The sequence below is a fragment of the Thermobia domestica genome, chromosome 12 (assembly GCF_964235325.1).
Source record: "Thermobia domestica chromosome 12, izTheDome1.hap1.1, whole genome shotgun sequence".
NCBI lineage: Eukaryota > Metazoa > Arthropoda > Insecta > Zygentoma > Lepismatidae > Thermobia > Thermobia domestica.
In genome coordinates, this window is record NC_137465.1 from 35,252,702 (window position 1) to 35,270,128 (window position 17,427).

The window sequence follows — 17,427 nt, forward strand, 5'->3', positions numbered from 1 at the left end:
TTTCAAAATATGATGAACAAATTCTTTGATATGTCGACTAGAAGTTTTGTTACGGTCTATCTTGATGACGTATTATGTTTTTCCCCTGATCTAGAAACACATCTTATCCATCTTGAGAAAGTAATGAAAATCTTCGACGATGCAAACTTTTCACTGAACTTTAAAAAATGTAAGTTTATAGTTACTGAAATTAAATTCCTTGGCCATATCGTCAATGGCAAAGAAGTGAAAGTTGATCCTAAAATGACGGAATCTGTACGATGCTTTTCGATTCCACGTAATCGAAAACACTTGAAATCATTTTTAGGAATTTTAGGATGGTTACATAGACATATTCCAAATTATGCTGAGTTGACAGCACCTTTTTATCAATTATTGAAGAAGGATGTCCCTTTCAAGTTTACAGAAGAATTAACTGAAAAATTTGATACGTTAAGAAAACTAGCTAGTTCTCCACCAGCACTTGGACAGCCTAACTTTGATTTAGTCTTCCACATATATAGTGACGCATGTCAAGAATTTTTAGCAGGATACTTATGCCAATATCCTGAGGAAAACAAAGAAGTCATTTTAGCGTATGCTAGTCGACGAGTCAAGATGCATGAACTTTCAATGTCAATTTTTCAAATAGAACTTCTTTCGATTCTTTTCCTATGTGAAAGATTTTCGAGTTATATCTTAGGACGAACAACCATAGTTCACTGTGACAATCGAGCCGCAACATATGCCTTTTCAATGAAGAACTTGGATGCTAGAACTACTAGGATCATCTTGAAACTACAACGATACGACTTAAAATTTGAGCATATTGCCGGAAAAGATAACTTCATAGCTGATGCTCTCAGTCGTTATCCACCAGAAAACACCGGAACTTTGACATCCTTTACTACAATTGGACCATTAGAACATGACGTATTCCATATTTATGGAAATTTTATTTTCAAAGAGGATCCAGAATTGTTTGATGCGAAGAAGTTATTGGAAGAACAACGCGAAGACGATTATTGCATCAGTCTAAAGAAGAAACTTTTACACAAACCCGAATACATTAAATTATATAATTCTTTATTGTTTGTTAAAAATATGCGACGAGGTAGTTGGTTGCTTGTGATTCCTAAAAGTATGGCAATGGAAATAGTTACGAGAATTCACAACCAAGGTCACTTTGGACATAAAAAATGTTTGGCTTTCTGTCGATCCATATTCTATTGGCGTACTTTGAAACGTGGTATGATCAATTGCATTCGAAATTGTTTAGATTGCGCTCGAAATAAGTATTCTAACAAACAGATACGAAAAGAGACATATCATCTCTCTGCAAACTATGCTCATGAAAAACTCTGTATGGATCTTGAGGGAAAGCTGCCTAATAGCAACGGATTTAATTATATATTATCTGTGGTAGATATTTACTCCCGGTTTACATGCTTTTTCCCTCTTAGAAAAGCTACAACCGTGGAAATTATAAGAACGCTCGAAAAGTTCTATTTCTACTTGTTGCCCTACCCCAGTGTAATCATCACGGATCAAGGTTCACAATTTATGTCCGAAGCTTGGAAGAAATATTGTGAAAATAACAAGATTAAACATCAACCAACGTCACCTTATAACCCTCGTGGTAATGGAGTAGTAGAGAGGAAACACAAAGACCTCAATCGGATCATTCGGACATATTGCGCAGACAACCAGCAGAAATGGAGCCATATGTTGAAGTTTATACAAAACTTGTTAAACTACTCCTTGAATACTGTTAATCATCAGACACCTGCAGAACTATTCCTTAGAGAATCGTCAGTAGAAAATTTCAAACGCGCCATCAAATGGCCGGAAGAATTATATCCGCTGGATATCCATGATCGAATGTTTTTGATAAAAAACCCAGTCCTACCTAAAATTACGTCTAAAGACTCAAAGAATTGTAAATCTGAAATAGCCCTTAAACCGGATGATCTTGTTATGCGACGAACCCATTACCAATCATCGGCTCTCAGAAATGAAACATCAAAGTACTTGCATTGTTACATAGGACCTTACAGAGTTGCACGAATATTGAGAAATTGTGCTGTACTAGTCACTTTGGACAACAAGCCGGCTGGAACACACAATTTTCGAAATCTAAAATATTTCAACTGTTCGCAGGAAGAGAAAGAACGATTACTAAGTAAATATTGTAATAGAACGCAGACAGTTGACGAGATGACCACTGATGTGAAAGAAGTACAATGAAGAAAGTTTTATGTCTATAAAATTTTCTTTTTCAACGGCGGGGAGAACTGTAGTGCCCCGCAATGACAGCAAAGCACTACAGATTATTTTGTTTAATTTACGTTTTGTTTCTTGCTTTGTTTCTTCGTTACGCTTAGTTTATATTTGTTTTGCAATTATTGACTTAACTTTAATTATTTCACGTTTATGTAATATCTATCTTATTCTCAATCTGTACCCAAATTTTCATATACACATATTACTTTGGAATATTCAATGTTGGCGAAAAGGATTGAAGTTTTTGGTACTTGCTCAAGAAGAAAAGAAGAACATTTAAATCATACACAACGAAGTTTGCTTTTTGAAAAAATAATAAGGATTTTCATCGAAGATAAGATATTTCATATTTTCTGGAAAACTGATAAGTAAAATCGATATTTATTTCTAACAAGTTGTTTACAAGGTAAAATCATAACATTTATTTATCAAATATTGTATATTTAGTTTTGTAAAGTGCGAAATAACTAAAATGAATTATCACTAGGAAGGCTAGTGATTTGGGGATTTTTAAACCCCAAAAGTCCACTCAGCCACTACAAATGATAATGCTTATAATTTAAATAATTTAATACATCAACATATTCTCTTCAAAATTCTCAGTACTTTTATTAATTTATATTTATACATAACAAAATTTGATGTATTTATTTACAATACCATCATGGTCTTTTTATATATCAATGAAGAAATTTGATACGAACAACATAAACAAAATGCCAGCACGCAATAATCATTATTTTGTTGTTTATGAGGTTTAAGAAGTAAGCGAGAGGTCAACTATTGATATATAGTGATATCGAATAAAAACACGCATATGTCAGCGATATATGCTTATCAAAGAAATGGTGTTTCTTAATAGGTAAAGTTAATACATGCTCACCTGTTTCGACGAGTAGAAATAATACGGCCAGCATCATCCTAGGTTTACCTCTGAAAAGGAAAGTATATCTGTTAAATAAATAAAGAATTAAATAAAGATTTTATGGAAATGGTGAATATATATTTATATATCGAACGTATTAAAATGAAAGATAAAATACGATTCAATTTATTATGAAAGAAATATGAATTATAATGAATGATAAAGAAATATTATATATTAAAGTCTACGATGATAAAAGAAAAAAAGTAAAGAAACTGAAATAAAATATACTTACCTGTAATAAAGAGAAGGAATTAGTAGTGCTTGGAATCGTATCACCTCGACGAAACGTCTGTAAAGAAATACAGTACGATATATCAATAAAGAAACACTTAAGAACCTAACCTAAAATACCTGCAGATACTACTAAACTAGCTACTGCCAACTATGCCTACGAAAGAGAAATGCTTACATACTAACCTCAAACATATTATTAAATATTACTACTTACCTCAAAGATATACTCAAACATTGTAATGCATGGAATGGAATTATGTATATGATGATACTATGGCAAATATAAAGCAGAACTAATTCCGTGTTCAACATTACTGGTTCGATTCAATTGTATTTGTTCATGATACGTAATAATTTGTTTGAATTCTTCATGTATATCTAATGTTACAATATAGTGTTCTGTAAATTACATTTCAGTGTTCACTAAGTTATTTCTACAATTGGTATATTAATTAGTCTATATTTTCTTAGCTGTGGCTAAGTTCGTTTCGGAAACAATAATAATCCGTACGATGTGATCTGTATATCGTCTTTGTATACTCCTGTGCCCACACGAACTTTGGAAATTGCGTTTTTCTTCTCTTCCGTGGCGAGTTGCTGCGGTGGCGACTTTAGTAAATTTACTGGGCCAAGTTTTGTTTAGCTCTCGCGTGTTCTCAGGAATGCGTTCGTGAACTATATGTATAATATGTTGCGCAAATAAAAAAAAATTGTAAGCTCAAGGGCGAGTATTACAGAAGATCAGTGTTTCCCTTGATATTTCTACCTCCCAATTTTCCTACTAATTGAGGGTTACAAGACCTGCCCATTATAGATTTGTTTATGTAGTTAGCGAGTGATTTCTTTTTTTTTATTACATACATGGCGGTATTTAATTTCTTTGTAGTTAAGATAGGTAGAATAATGCACGTGCAAAATTTACAGTAAGGGCTCCTATCTGACTCCCAAATTGGGAGTACGGCTTCCAGCGGGATGAGTTGAACATGTAGTTTGTTCCGGGTTCCTGCCCCTTCAGGGCAGGGGTCCTATTGCTAGCTAATACTCCGATATGTCCCCTCAGGGCATTAATTAAACACTCAAGAATGTGATTTAGTGAATACAGGGCCAGTTGGCCCTGTTTCCTTTCTTCCCCTTTCCTTTCATAGAGCCGATTTAAAATGGTAAAATATGAATGTTTTCTGTGTATATTTATTAGTATAACATGTATTAATGTAGTGTGTAGTATGAATGTGGCATGTATGTGTTCGTAATGTAGAAACATGTTCTAGTAGTAGTAATTGTGGTAGTTAAGTGATGAAAGAGTGTGTGAGATAATTAAATATGGACAGTGTAGTATTTACTATGCGATAAATTCTTTATTATTCCGTCATTAAGTACACAATATTTAATAGTGAACTTAATATAGTATAATAATTCCGTGTACAAGGTCACATTCAGTTGTTCAAGGGTTGATTATATCGTCGCTAGCCCTAGTGTCAAAAGTCAGTACTAACCGCCATTCTTCTGTCGAGATGCTTAGTGATTTAGATTTCATGAAATTGACCTTTCTTTCCGAAATAAAACCTACAAGGTATAATTCACAGCCCATATGAATGTACAGTTAGGTCAAGTGACCCAAAATTAATATATTCTGAAAATTTCAACACTCTGCCTAGTCTAGAAATCGAAATACTTAAATAAATAAACAATACGTAAATTTTTAACAGAAGTCGGGCGATATGATGCTAGTTCTTCGCTTTGAAATTATAATAAATGTCCATTTTTTCTTCGTGGCTGCAGAAGTTCATTGTTGCTGCAGAATTTTATAAACATTAAATATTATCGCGGATAATTCAATTTTCAGTGCACATACGTAGGATTTTTTTTTTCGTTCTTAATAAAGCTACCAGGTATTACATAGTATTGTGTGTGTGTGAAAGAGTCTTGAGTTCGAGTGAGGTTGTCGTGCGGTGATCGGAATGGGAAATGTTTGTAGTGACTATAGATTTTAAAGTGTTATGATGAAATGTGTATATAGGCTGGGCGTAGATAGAGGAAACAGGATGTTTGTAGAATATAGCGTCGTGGCAAATGAATATTAATGTGAATATGAATATAAAGTGTATGAATATTGTAGTAAATGAATATAGAAGATAGAACGCCCATATAGTTAAATATATAGTAGCCCAGTGAATACTTCGCCGTGTGTTGATATATAGATATTGAATAGATACGTGTAGCTACAAACATCTCAAGTTCTGACCCCTGCACCATGATATCACGCGGACCGGAGGGCAATATATAGTCGGACTATGGTAATACTTTGTAGTTTAATGTGTTATAATAATAATCAACCATAGTAATACCATCTGATAGAATGGGTAGCATCATGTAATCGCTGACTAGACATATTGAATAATAAATTATGAAAAGACAGTAGCAGTTATACAACAGGGCTGTAGTGAATTATATTTTCTGGTCGGTTTTTAAAATAGAATATCCTGCTCCGTGAGATTTTTTTTCCTTCACGTTACCTACTCAGGCTAGCTTAAAATGTTCATGGAGGCGACAGCTCTGATAGGGTTACAGAATCAAAACAATTAGTTATTGAAATTTATTTTCGCGTACCCGGATGTCGACCCCTAGTCCCTTTAAGTATTTTCATTTCTTTTCTTAGTTTAATTAGACGAGGGAAATTAACGACATCCCAGACTGTGGCGTGTCTGCGCAGGGTAGCTATCGGTGAGGTTTGGCCATAGAAATCACCGATCCAAAATTCAGTTTATTTAATTTTTTTTTATTATTTTGGCAAATCATTAGTTAGGGATATCTTAGCTATTACTTTTACTCTAGTTTCATTACTGTCCTAGAACCTTCTTAGTTCTTCTGACGGGGGTCGAATATTTTTTTTGTCTTACTTAGAGATTTCAAAATTAGGGACGCAGTTACCTGGTCCCTTTCCCCCTCTCCTTTTATCCTGCTGGTTTGGGCCGGATACGGGGATCGGATTTCAATCTTACAAGCAAACTCTTGTGGGATTGGGATCTGATGGACACAGAACTTGCATCCTTGGCAGCAGGGACTCCCTCCTAGTTTACGTATTTAAGTAAACCACCCTTTTTCGGCATATGTGAATATTTTTGGCTATGAGTTGTTATATATTTAAATTCGATCACTCTTCTGTGTAGTGAGTAGTACTTTAATATTTCTCCTTTCGTTGGCGCCGCTTTCTCTCCCTTGTCTCTTCCTTCTTACTTCGAGATTTTTTTTATTTCAACCTTCCCCCCCCCCGATTTTGAACTTGTCACTTACGATTTATTTAACGTACAACTCTGATCTGAAATTACCAGCTGAGACGTTGCAAGACACGATTCATGGATAGAGTAGATAATGATTGGGTCCTCCATCACATTTTGACCTATCGGCGAAATGAACAAAGACTTCGTAGTTGACGACACTTCAATTACGTTCTTTCACCGTCGTCCCTTTAAGTTATTTTTTAATCCGTTGGTCACTTTCCTTTCTGTTTTGGTTTTCGATTACCTCGTAGTTGATCTGGGCCCAGAAATTGTATTTTAGGTTATCTAGTTATATCTTTAGAAATGCTCTGTGTTACGTGCCTGCCTTCCAAAGTTTTTTTTGCCTTCATGATTTAAACACGAGTTGATTATATAAAAGTGAAAAATTTATAGATGCGCGGTATCAAGTAAAAATCAATTTTCTTTTTCATATGTAATGTCGGAAGTCATTTGTTTTGGGACAATGTTTGCAACCTTGTAAAAAATTTTATTATTGGGGTGATTAATTTAAATGTGTGCGCATTTATTGAATATAAATATATATATATATAGAGAGAGAGAGAAATGAATACGTCGAAATGTATATGTACTTAATATGTGAATATGATTTTAAAGTAAAAGTATGATATTAAATGTATTATGAATATATGTAAGAGCGCTCGTGTCTGTCCCCCCTAAACGTGTATTGGTTGCTATAGTTTGCCAGTGAGTTTTCCGACGAATGTGAGAATGTAGATTTTGTCATGAATACCGCCGTGCACTTAAGTAATTTTCCTTTTCTTTTGAATAAATGTAAATGATACCTTATGTAATTCTGTAATGGCATGTATTGGAAAGTAACGGCAGGTCTAAACGTAACCCACATCATAACGAATATTATCCCTGAACTACCAACCAAAAACCATTGTGGAAAGTGTACCTTGAATCCTTCTCACCTGCATATGTATCCTGTGACTTGACCAGTTTTTTTTTTTATCCTCAATTTGAACCTTTATACTCCGTACACCTGCGGGAGATCGTTTTAAAAATCCGAATTATATACACATATGTACGAAAGTGATCCTAAGGAAAGGCCTCATGACATGTCCCAGTGTTGCATAAATAACTTAAAACTATTCAATTAATAAGTTTGGAAATGGACCGTCTAAGAGGAGAAACATCCTCTAACGATAGTGATTTTTCGAAATCCCTGGATGGGTATAAAGCGTCGCAGTGTGCGATTGCAGATATAAACTGTTAAAAGTTATAAACCAAGTATAGACGACGAATGGTCTTGTAAACCAATAGATATATATATACATATAGAGATATATATAAACACGAACGAAGTTAAATGGAGCGAAATGTTCTGGACACTACGAGTAGTGCGTGATTTGTGATTTGAACGCTCAAAATCATTAATATCTTATTACCCAATGTGAGGTAGAGACTCATATAAGTTCTAATACACCAAAAAGTTTTTTTCTTTCTTCTTTGTCCAATTTTTTTTAAAGTGAAATAAGTGTCTTCTTTGCGTATGTCGCAAATCATAATTTTGTTTCAGCATGCCTAAGATATGATACATGTAATTATTTTTTTTCCCATTTGTCAATACGATTGAATATATAAAAATTTACTAAAATATAATACTATGTACTCTATTAATATATAACCAAGAACTTGTGCTTTTAACATTTTCTTATAATTATTTGTTTTGTCCTTTTTTTCACTATGAATGTAATAAATTATTTGTACCTTTGTAGTTAGTTGGTTTCCTTTAAACATATATACACTGTCCTGAGTGAGTGAGCGTGTGAATGCATGATAGATTTAATTTAAGTAATTTTAGTGATATCATTTGTCATATTAACATCTGTAATATATGTGTCATGTTTTAATATATGTGTTAAGGTAAATAACCTAGGTCATGAAGGACCGCTACTAATGGTTTAAATCGGCTCTAGGAGTGAAACAAAAATAGCAGGATGAGCCTAAATACGACATCTTTCTTCCAGGAAGTTGAGACTCTTATTGATACGATACATAAATTTATATTGAGTTTATAAGTTTGATTTTTTTTCTTCTCTCTTGGCTAATTCATATGCGTGGTCGATCCTAGAGAACAGAGTTCAGATGCTGGATGGTTATCAATCACCTGTTGAAATAATATTACAAAGAATTAAATTTCACTTTTCTCATTTCCAGGTCTAGGTCCGGGCAACCCCATGATCGTGGTGCCTGGAGCTAGGTCTGGGTGGTATGAGGGAACATGTGTCTATTCCGAAGCATTCCAAAATTGATTAGTCGTTAATAACATTTAGAATGATTCATCTTTCAACGACTTTTCCGACCTCTTACTATATTTCCGGAATTATCCAGTAATCTGTTTCTTATTAAAATACCCTATTTCTTTTCTTTCTTCCTTACCTACCTCCTTCTTTTACCCTTCTACTTTCTTCTCTTTCTTTTCTATTTCTAAATGAAAGAAAACGGAGTCATGATTGAGAGTAGTCGCTATTGGCACGGTCAATAAGTTGTTTCGATGAGTTTTCTTCGGGAGTCCGATATGGAATAATTAACAATAACAAAAGGTTTATTGGAAGTTACTTTATTGAAGAATAATCATGATTTCGATTAGTAGATGATGTTACGTAATTCGTCCTCGTTAAAGAGAATTAATTTTAGCGACTCCTCTACATTGCGCCTTATCTTCGTTTACTACTATTAGTTCGTTATTTTTTTTAACGTGTTTACTTTGTTTTCTTTCAATATTGGCGACCGTTGACATCGGACAGTTACCATGGAAACAATTGTTTTCCCTGGTAACGAATCTGAAATTATTTATTAAACACTGTTTAGGATCGAGCACATATTGACTTGGCCACAAAAGGTGCATAATTAAAAAGTTACAGTGAGATTAAATAATTATAGTCATTGGCTGTTCTGCTATCTTTGTCTCTCTCTGTAGAAAGGGGGAAATGAAGGAATTTGCTAAAGTGACTTCTAAAATTTGAAAATGCTGGAAGTTGACCCAAGGAGGGAATTAGATAGGAGTCCCTTAATTTATGAATAGTACTTGATTAATAAGTATTGTTAGTTTATAAGGATATAATTGCATGTGTTTATATTTTGTCTTTTTATATGGAAACTATGGCAACCAATAGGGAAGTAGTATCACACGAGAACGCGGAAGTCTCATGTACACAATGTACTTTAGAAAGTAGTGAGAAAAGAGCTCGCGTCTCTCGTAGGCTAGTGAGGTGTCACGAATGTGGGCTGAAATGGATCCATTTCAGTTGTATTAATTTAGAGGATACTGCTGAAAATGCAGAAAAGGTCCGGGCTGGTGAAATAGTTAAATACTGCAAAGAATGTGAGGGGAAGCTCCACCAGTCGCGTGAACCCATGAGTTTATCCTCTGAAAAAGAAAATGAACATCCCGATTCGGACGGTGAGCGAGGGTATAGTATCCCGAAGAACCGAGGCCAAATATCTCCAGTGGAGATATCTGACCTCGATGATGATGAAAAAGATGGGGATTCAAGTGGTGATAAAACCAAAGAAGAGCAAAGGAAGACTGTGTCATCTAATAATGACGCTCTCTTCCTTTCATTACAACAGATGTTACAGAAAATAGATCGGGATAATCAACAGATGAGGTATGAAATGAATGAAAATAGCCTGGAGATGAGACGCGAAATAAATGAAAATAGCCGCGAAATAAATGAAAAAATAGACAAGAATAGTCGGGAGATGAGACGCGAAATAAATGAGAAATTTGACACCTCGAAACGAGAAACCGAATCTCGATTTGAGGTACTAACCAAGAAAATTGACAACATATGTTCGGACTTTGCTTCCTCAATAACCACATTGAGGGAGCAAACGTCTACTGAAATTGATTTGGTCAGATGCGAGGCTCAACAGTCCCTAAAGCAACTTCAGCAGGAGACTGAAAGTAAATTAGATCATGTAAATTCTGAAATTGAACAAATGGATACTAAATTGCATAAAATCAACAATAAATTAGAAACACAGCAGGCCGAAATTGATAGTTTAAAGTCAACCTTGTCAGACTTATCATTGGAAACCAAACTGGGAGTAACTGACCAGAAAATTTCGAAAATTCAAAATGAGATAGCAAATATTCAAAAAGAAATGACAAAATCTAGTCGCGAAAAATCAGAGGTAACCTATCCTTTCCCCGGTAGCGATTCCTTAGAAATATTACCCGCTATAACAACTACCCGTGGCGCAGGAAAAGAAAATTTAACGTCAGTTGATGCACGGGATATTGCGACGCACTACCCCATGCATCAGTCAGAACCAAAGTCGTGGTTCAATTCCAATAGTGTGCCGAATCAGTCGAGTGTTGTGACGACTACGGTCACTAGCGTGAGTGCTCCCTCCTTACATGGAGGTATACAATCACATAGCGTGTTGCCGGGAAGAGGAGATGGGTGCCATTCTGAGTCGTTGTTCATGGGTGCGATTGGTTCGGGGATGGAGCCCAACATATTCAATACGACCAACAAAATCCCTTTCACTTACATGGGTAATTATAACACCGCTACTACGTCGTCGGTGGTAAATCCGATGACGACTCCGATTGTGCAGGATAATATGTTAATTCCCAGTAACTATTCCCCTGCTTATGTTAGCATGAGTTCTAAAGTTTCCCTCCGGGATATTGAACATTTTCCCACGTTCGATGGGAACATTGCGAACTGGTTACCTCGTGTTTTCCTGCTACCTAAAAGGTGAACTCACAATTTCCAGAATCTTAAGCTTTTCAACTGTACTGAGGACAAAAAACGGGAACTTCTATCTCAATACCCAAAGTGAATGTTACACTGTCTCATTTGAGTGTATGAGTGTATGAGTGAGTAGTTAGTTTATTAGTATTAATACATGTTAATTCTATTCAACAAAATTTTGTTATTCAAACAAATTTTTTTTAACGACGCCGGGGAACTGTAATATGCCATTACAGTCTAATGAGATTATGTTTTTAATAGGAGGGTGCCCGAAATTTTTTGCACCGACTGTACCTGACGTTTAACAAAAAATTTCTGGCTGTTCATATAATTCGTAATATCATTCATTATTCTATTCCAAATTAACATAGAAAAACTGTAAAAAAAAAAATTTCATTGGGAATTATAGTTTTGGGAATCAATATCTTTATTTATATTTTAAATTAGTTATAAGTCTTGCATATGTATAAGTAAATGGATTATTACAATTCTTACGGTGTTAGTGCTATCTGAAAATATAGATCCACTATTGGACGGAACTTTCCAGATCAAATAACCAATCTAAAATTCGACAGAATTTTCAGGACCACCCTTCACCTCTCTTTTAGATACCCAGGTCCTTCTAAAATCTAGTTTAATCCAGATTTTACCAAATTTTATTCGTTTCAAAGCCCCACCGCCAAAATGCTTAGTTTTGATTGGATGATAAACCCACGCTATGATATTAGGGCGCAATTACTTCATTCCATGCCTGAAATTGTGGTCGACGACATTAGTTTTTTTTTGCTTCGTAAATGGACTGATTCCTGCAGTGGTAAACATCAAAATTCAGGTAATAGTTGGATTTTATTAACATGAAAAATCACTGGAAGTCTCAAGGAGCCATAAACTATTAAATTTTTCGAACAACACTGGTTTAAAAAACTGAGAATAGTAAGTGCAAGATAGTGACGCCATGATTGCATCCACCGATGGCTATGGACAGGATCCCGAAGTATTGTGATTTCTGTTTTTCTTCCTAAATCCGGTTCTGAAGATCAGTGTTTCCCTTGATATTTCTACCTCCCAATTTTCCTACTAATTGAGGGTTACAAGACCTGCCCATTATAGATTTGTTTATGTAGTTAGCGAGTGATTTCTTTTTTTTTTTTATTACATACATGGCGGTATTTAATTTCTTTGTAGTTAAGATAGGTAGAATAATGCACGTGTAAATTTACAGTAAGGGCTCCTATCTGACTCCCAAATTGGGAGTACGGCTTCCAGCGGGATGAGTTGAACATGTAGTTTGTTCCGGGTTCCTGCCCCTTCAGGGCAGGGGTCCTATTGCTAGCTAATACTCCGATATGTCCCCTCAGGGCATTAATTAAACACTCAAGAATGTGATTTAGTGAATACAGGGCCAGTTGGCCCTGTTTCCTTTCTTCCCCTTTCCTTTCATAGAGCCGATTTAAAATGGTAAAATATGAATGTTTTCTGTGTATATTTATTAGTATAACATGTATTAATGTAGTGTGTAGTATGAATGTGGCATGTATGTGTTCGTAATGTAGAAACATGTTCTAGTAGTAGTAATTGTGGTAGTTAAGTGATGAAAGAGTGTGTGAGATAATTAAATATGGACAGTGTAGTATTTACTATGCGATAAATTCTTTATTATTCCGTCATTAAGTACACAATATTTAATAGTGAACTTAATATAGTATAATAATTCCGTGTACAAGGTCACATTCAGTTGTTCAAGGGTTGATTATATCGTCGCTAGCCCTAGTGTCAAAAGTCAGTACTAACCGCCATTCTTCTGTCGAGATGCTTAGTGATTTAGATTTCATGAAATTGACCTTTCTTTCCGAAATAAAACCTACAAGGTATAATTCACAGCCCATATGAATGTACAGTTAGGTCAAGTGACCCAAAATTAATATATTCTGAAAATTTCAACACTCTGCCTAGTATAGAAATCGAAATACTTAAATAAATAAACAATACGTAAATTTTTAACAGAAGTCGGGCGATATGATGCTAGTTCTTCGCTTTGAAATTATAATAAATGTCCATTTTTCTTCGTGGCTGCAGAAGCTCATTGTTGCTGCAGAATTTTATAAACATTAAATATTATCGCGGATAATTCTATTTTCAGTGAACATACGTAGGATTTTTTTTTCGTTCTTAATAAAGCTACCAGGTATTACATAGTATTGTGTGTGTGTGAAAGAGTCTTGAGTTCGAGTGAGGTTGTCGTGCGGTGATCGGAATGGGAAATGTTTGTAGTGACTATAGATTTTAAAGTGTTATGATGAAATGTGTATATAGGCTGGGCGTAGATAGAGGAAACAGGGTGTTTGTAGAATATAGCGTCGTGGCAAATGAATATTAATGTGAATATGAATATAAAGTGTATGAATATTGTAGTAAATGAATATAGAAGATAGAACGCCCATATAGTTAAATATATAGTAGCCCAGTGAATACTTCGCCGTGTGTTGATATATAGATATTGAATAGATACGTGTAGCTACAAACATCTCAAGTTCTGACCCCTGCACCATGATATCACGCGGACCGGAGGGCAATATATAGTCGGACTATGGTAATACTTTGTAGTTTAATGTGTTATAATAATAATCAACCATAGTAATACCATCTGATAGAATGGGTAGCATCATGTAATCGCTGACTAGACATATTGAATAATAAATTATGAAAAGACAGTAGCAGTTATACAACAGGGCTGTAGTGAATTATATTTTCTGGTCGGTTTTTAAAATAGAATATCCTGCTCCGTGAGATTTTTTTTTCCTTCACGTTACCTACTCAGGCTAGCTTAAAATGTTCATGGAGGCGACAGCTCTGATAGGGTTACAGAATCAAAACAATTAGTTATTGAAATTTATTTTCGCGTACCCGGATGTCGACCCCTAGTCCCTTTAAGTATTTTCATTTCTTTTCTTAGTTTAATTAGACGAGGGAAATTAACGACATCCCAGACTGTGGCGTGTCTGCGCAGGGTAGCTATCGGTGAGGTTTGGCCATAGAAATCACCGATCCAAAATTCAGTTTATTTAATTTTTTTTTATTATTTTGGCAAATCATTAGTTAGGGATATCTTAGCTATTACTTTTACTCTAGTTTCATTACTGTCCTAGAACCTTCTTAGTTCTTCTGACGGGTCGAATATTTTTTTTTGTCTTACTTAGAGATTTCAAAATTAGGGACGCAGTTACCTGGTCCCTTTCCCCCTCTCCTTTTATCCTGCTGGTTTGGGCCGGATACGGGGATCGGATTTCAATCTTACAAGCAAACTCTTGTGGGATTGGGATCTGATGGACACAGAACTTGCATCCTTGGCAGCAGGGACTCCCTCCTAGTTTACGTATTTAAGTAAACCACCCTTTTTCGGCATATGTGAATATTTTTGGCTATGAGTTGTTATATATTTAAATTCGATCACTCTTCTGTGTAGTGAGTAGTACTTTAATATTTCTCCTTTCGTTGGCGCCGCTTTCTCTCCCTTGTCTCTTCCTTCTTACTTCGAGATTTTTTTTATTTCAACCTTCCCCCCCCCCCGATTTTGAACTTGTCACTTACGATTTATTTAGCGTACAACTCTGATCTGAAATTACCAGCTGAGACGTTGCAAGACACGATTCATGGATAGAGTAGATAATGATTGGGTCCTCCATCACATTTTGACCTATCGCCGAAATGAACAAAGACTTCGTAGTTGACGACACTTCAATTACGTTCTTTCACCGTCGTCCCTTTAAGTTATTTTTTAATCCGTTGGTCACTTTCCTTTCTGTTTTGGTTTTCGATTACCTCGTAGTTGATCTGGGCCCAGAAATTGTATTTTAGGTTATCTAGTTATATCTTTAGAAATGCTCTGTGTTACGTGCCTGCCTTCCAAAGTTTTTTTTCCCTTCATGATTTAAACACGAGTTGATTATATAAAAGTGAAAAATTTATAGATGCGCGGTATCAAGTAAAAATCAATTTTCTTTTTCATATGTAATGTCGGAAGTCATTTGTTTTGGGACAATGTTTGCAACCTTGTAAAAAATTTTATTATTGGGGTGATTAATTTAAATGTGTGCGCATTTATTGAATATAAATATATATATATATATATAGAGAGAGAAATGAATACGTCGAAATGTATATGTACTTAATATGTGAATATGATTTTAAAGTAAAAGTATGATATTAAATGTATTATGAATATATGTAAGAGCGCTCGTGTCTGTCCCCCCTAAACGTGTATTGGTTGCTATAGTTTGCCAGTGAGTTTTCCGACGAATGTGAGAATGTAGATTTTGTCATGAATACCGCCGTGCACTTAAGTAATTTTCCTTTTCTTTTGAATAAATGTAAATGATACCTTATGTAATTCTGTAATGGCATGTATTGGAAAGTAACGGCAGGTCTAAACGTAACCCACATCATAACGAATATTATCCCTGAACTACCAACCAAAAACCATTGTGGAAAGTGTACCTTGAATCCTTCTCACCTGCATATGTATCCTGTGACTTGACCAGTTTTTTTTTTATCCTCAATTTGAACCTTTATACTCCGTACACCTGCGGGAGATCGTTTTAAAAATCCGAATTATATACACATATGTACGAAAGTGATCCTAAGGAAAGGCCTCATGACATGTCCCAGTGTTGCATAAATAACTTAAAACTATTCAATTAATAAGTTTGGAAATGGACCGTCTAAGAGGAGAAACATCCTCTAACGATAGTGATTTTTCGAAATCCCTGGATGGATATAAAGCGTCGCAGTGTGCGATTGCAGATATAAACTGTTAAAAGTTATAAACCAAGTATAGACGACGAATGGTCTTGTAAACCAATAGATATATATATACATATAGAGATATATATAAACACGAACGAAGTTAAATGGAGCGAAATGTTCTGGACACTACGAGTAGTGCGTGATTTGTGATTTGAACGCTCAAAATCATTAATATCTTATTACCCAATGTGAGGTAGAGACTCATATAAGTTCTAATACACCAAAAAGTTTTTTTTCTTTCCTCTTTGTCCAATTTTTTTTTAAAGTGAAATAAGTGTCTTTTTTGCGTATGTCGCAAATCATAATTTTGTTTTAGCATGCCTAAGATATGATACATGTAATTATTTTTTTTCCCATTTGTCAATACGATTGAATATATAAAAATTTACTAAAATATAATACTATGTACTCTATTAATATATAACCAAGAACTTGTGCTTTTAATATTTTCTTATAATTATTTGTTTTGTCCTTTTTTTTCACTATGAATGTAATAAATTATTTGTACCTTTGTAGTTAGTTGGTTTCCTTTAAACATATATACACTGTCCTGAGTGAGTGAGCGTGTGAATGCATGATAGATTTAATTTAAGTAATTTTAGTGATATCATTTGTCATATTAACATCTGTAATATATGTGTCATGTTTTAATATATGTGTTAAGGTAAATAACCTAGGTCATGAAGGACCGCTACTAATGGTTTAAATCGGCTCTAGGAGTGAAACAAAAATAGCAGGATGAGCCTAAATACGACATCTTTCTTCCAGGAAGTTGAGACTCTTATTGATACGATACATAAATTTATATTGAGTTGATAAGTTTGATTTTTTTTCTTCTCTCTTGGCTAATTCATATGCGTGGTCGATCCTAGAGAACAGAGTTCAGATGCTGGATGGTTATCAATCACCTGTTGAAATAATATTACAAAGAATTAAATTTCACTTTTCTCATTTCCAGGTCTAGGTCCGGGCAACCCCATGATCGTGGTGCCTGGAGCTAGGTCTGGGTGGTATGAGGGAACATGTTTCTATTCCGAAGCATTCCAAAATTGATTAGTCGTTAATAACATTTAGAATGATTCATCTTTCAACGACTTTTCCGACCTCTTACTATATTTCCGGAATTATCCAGTAATCTGTTTCTTATTAAAATACCCTATTTCTTTTCTTTCTTCCTTACCTACCT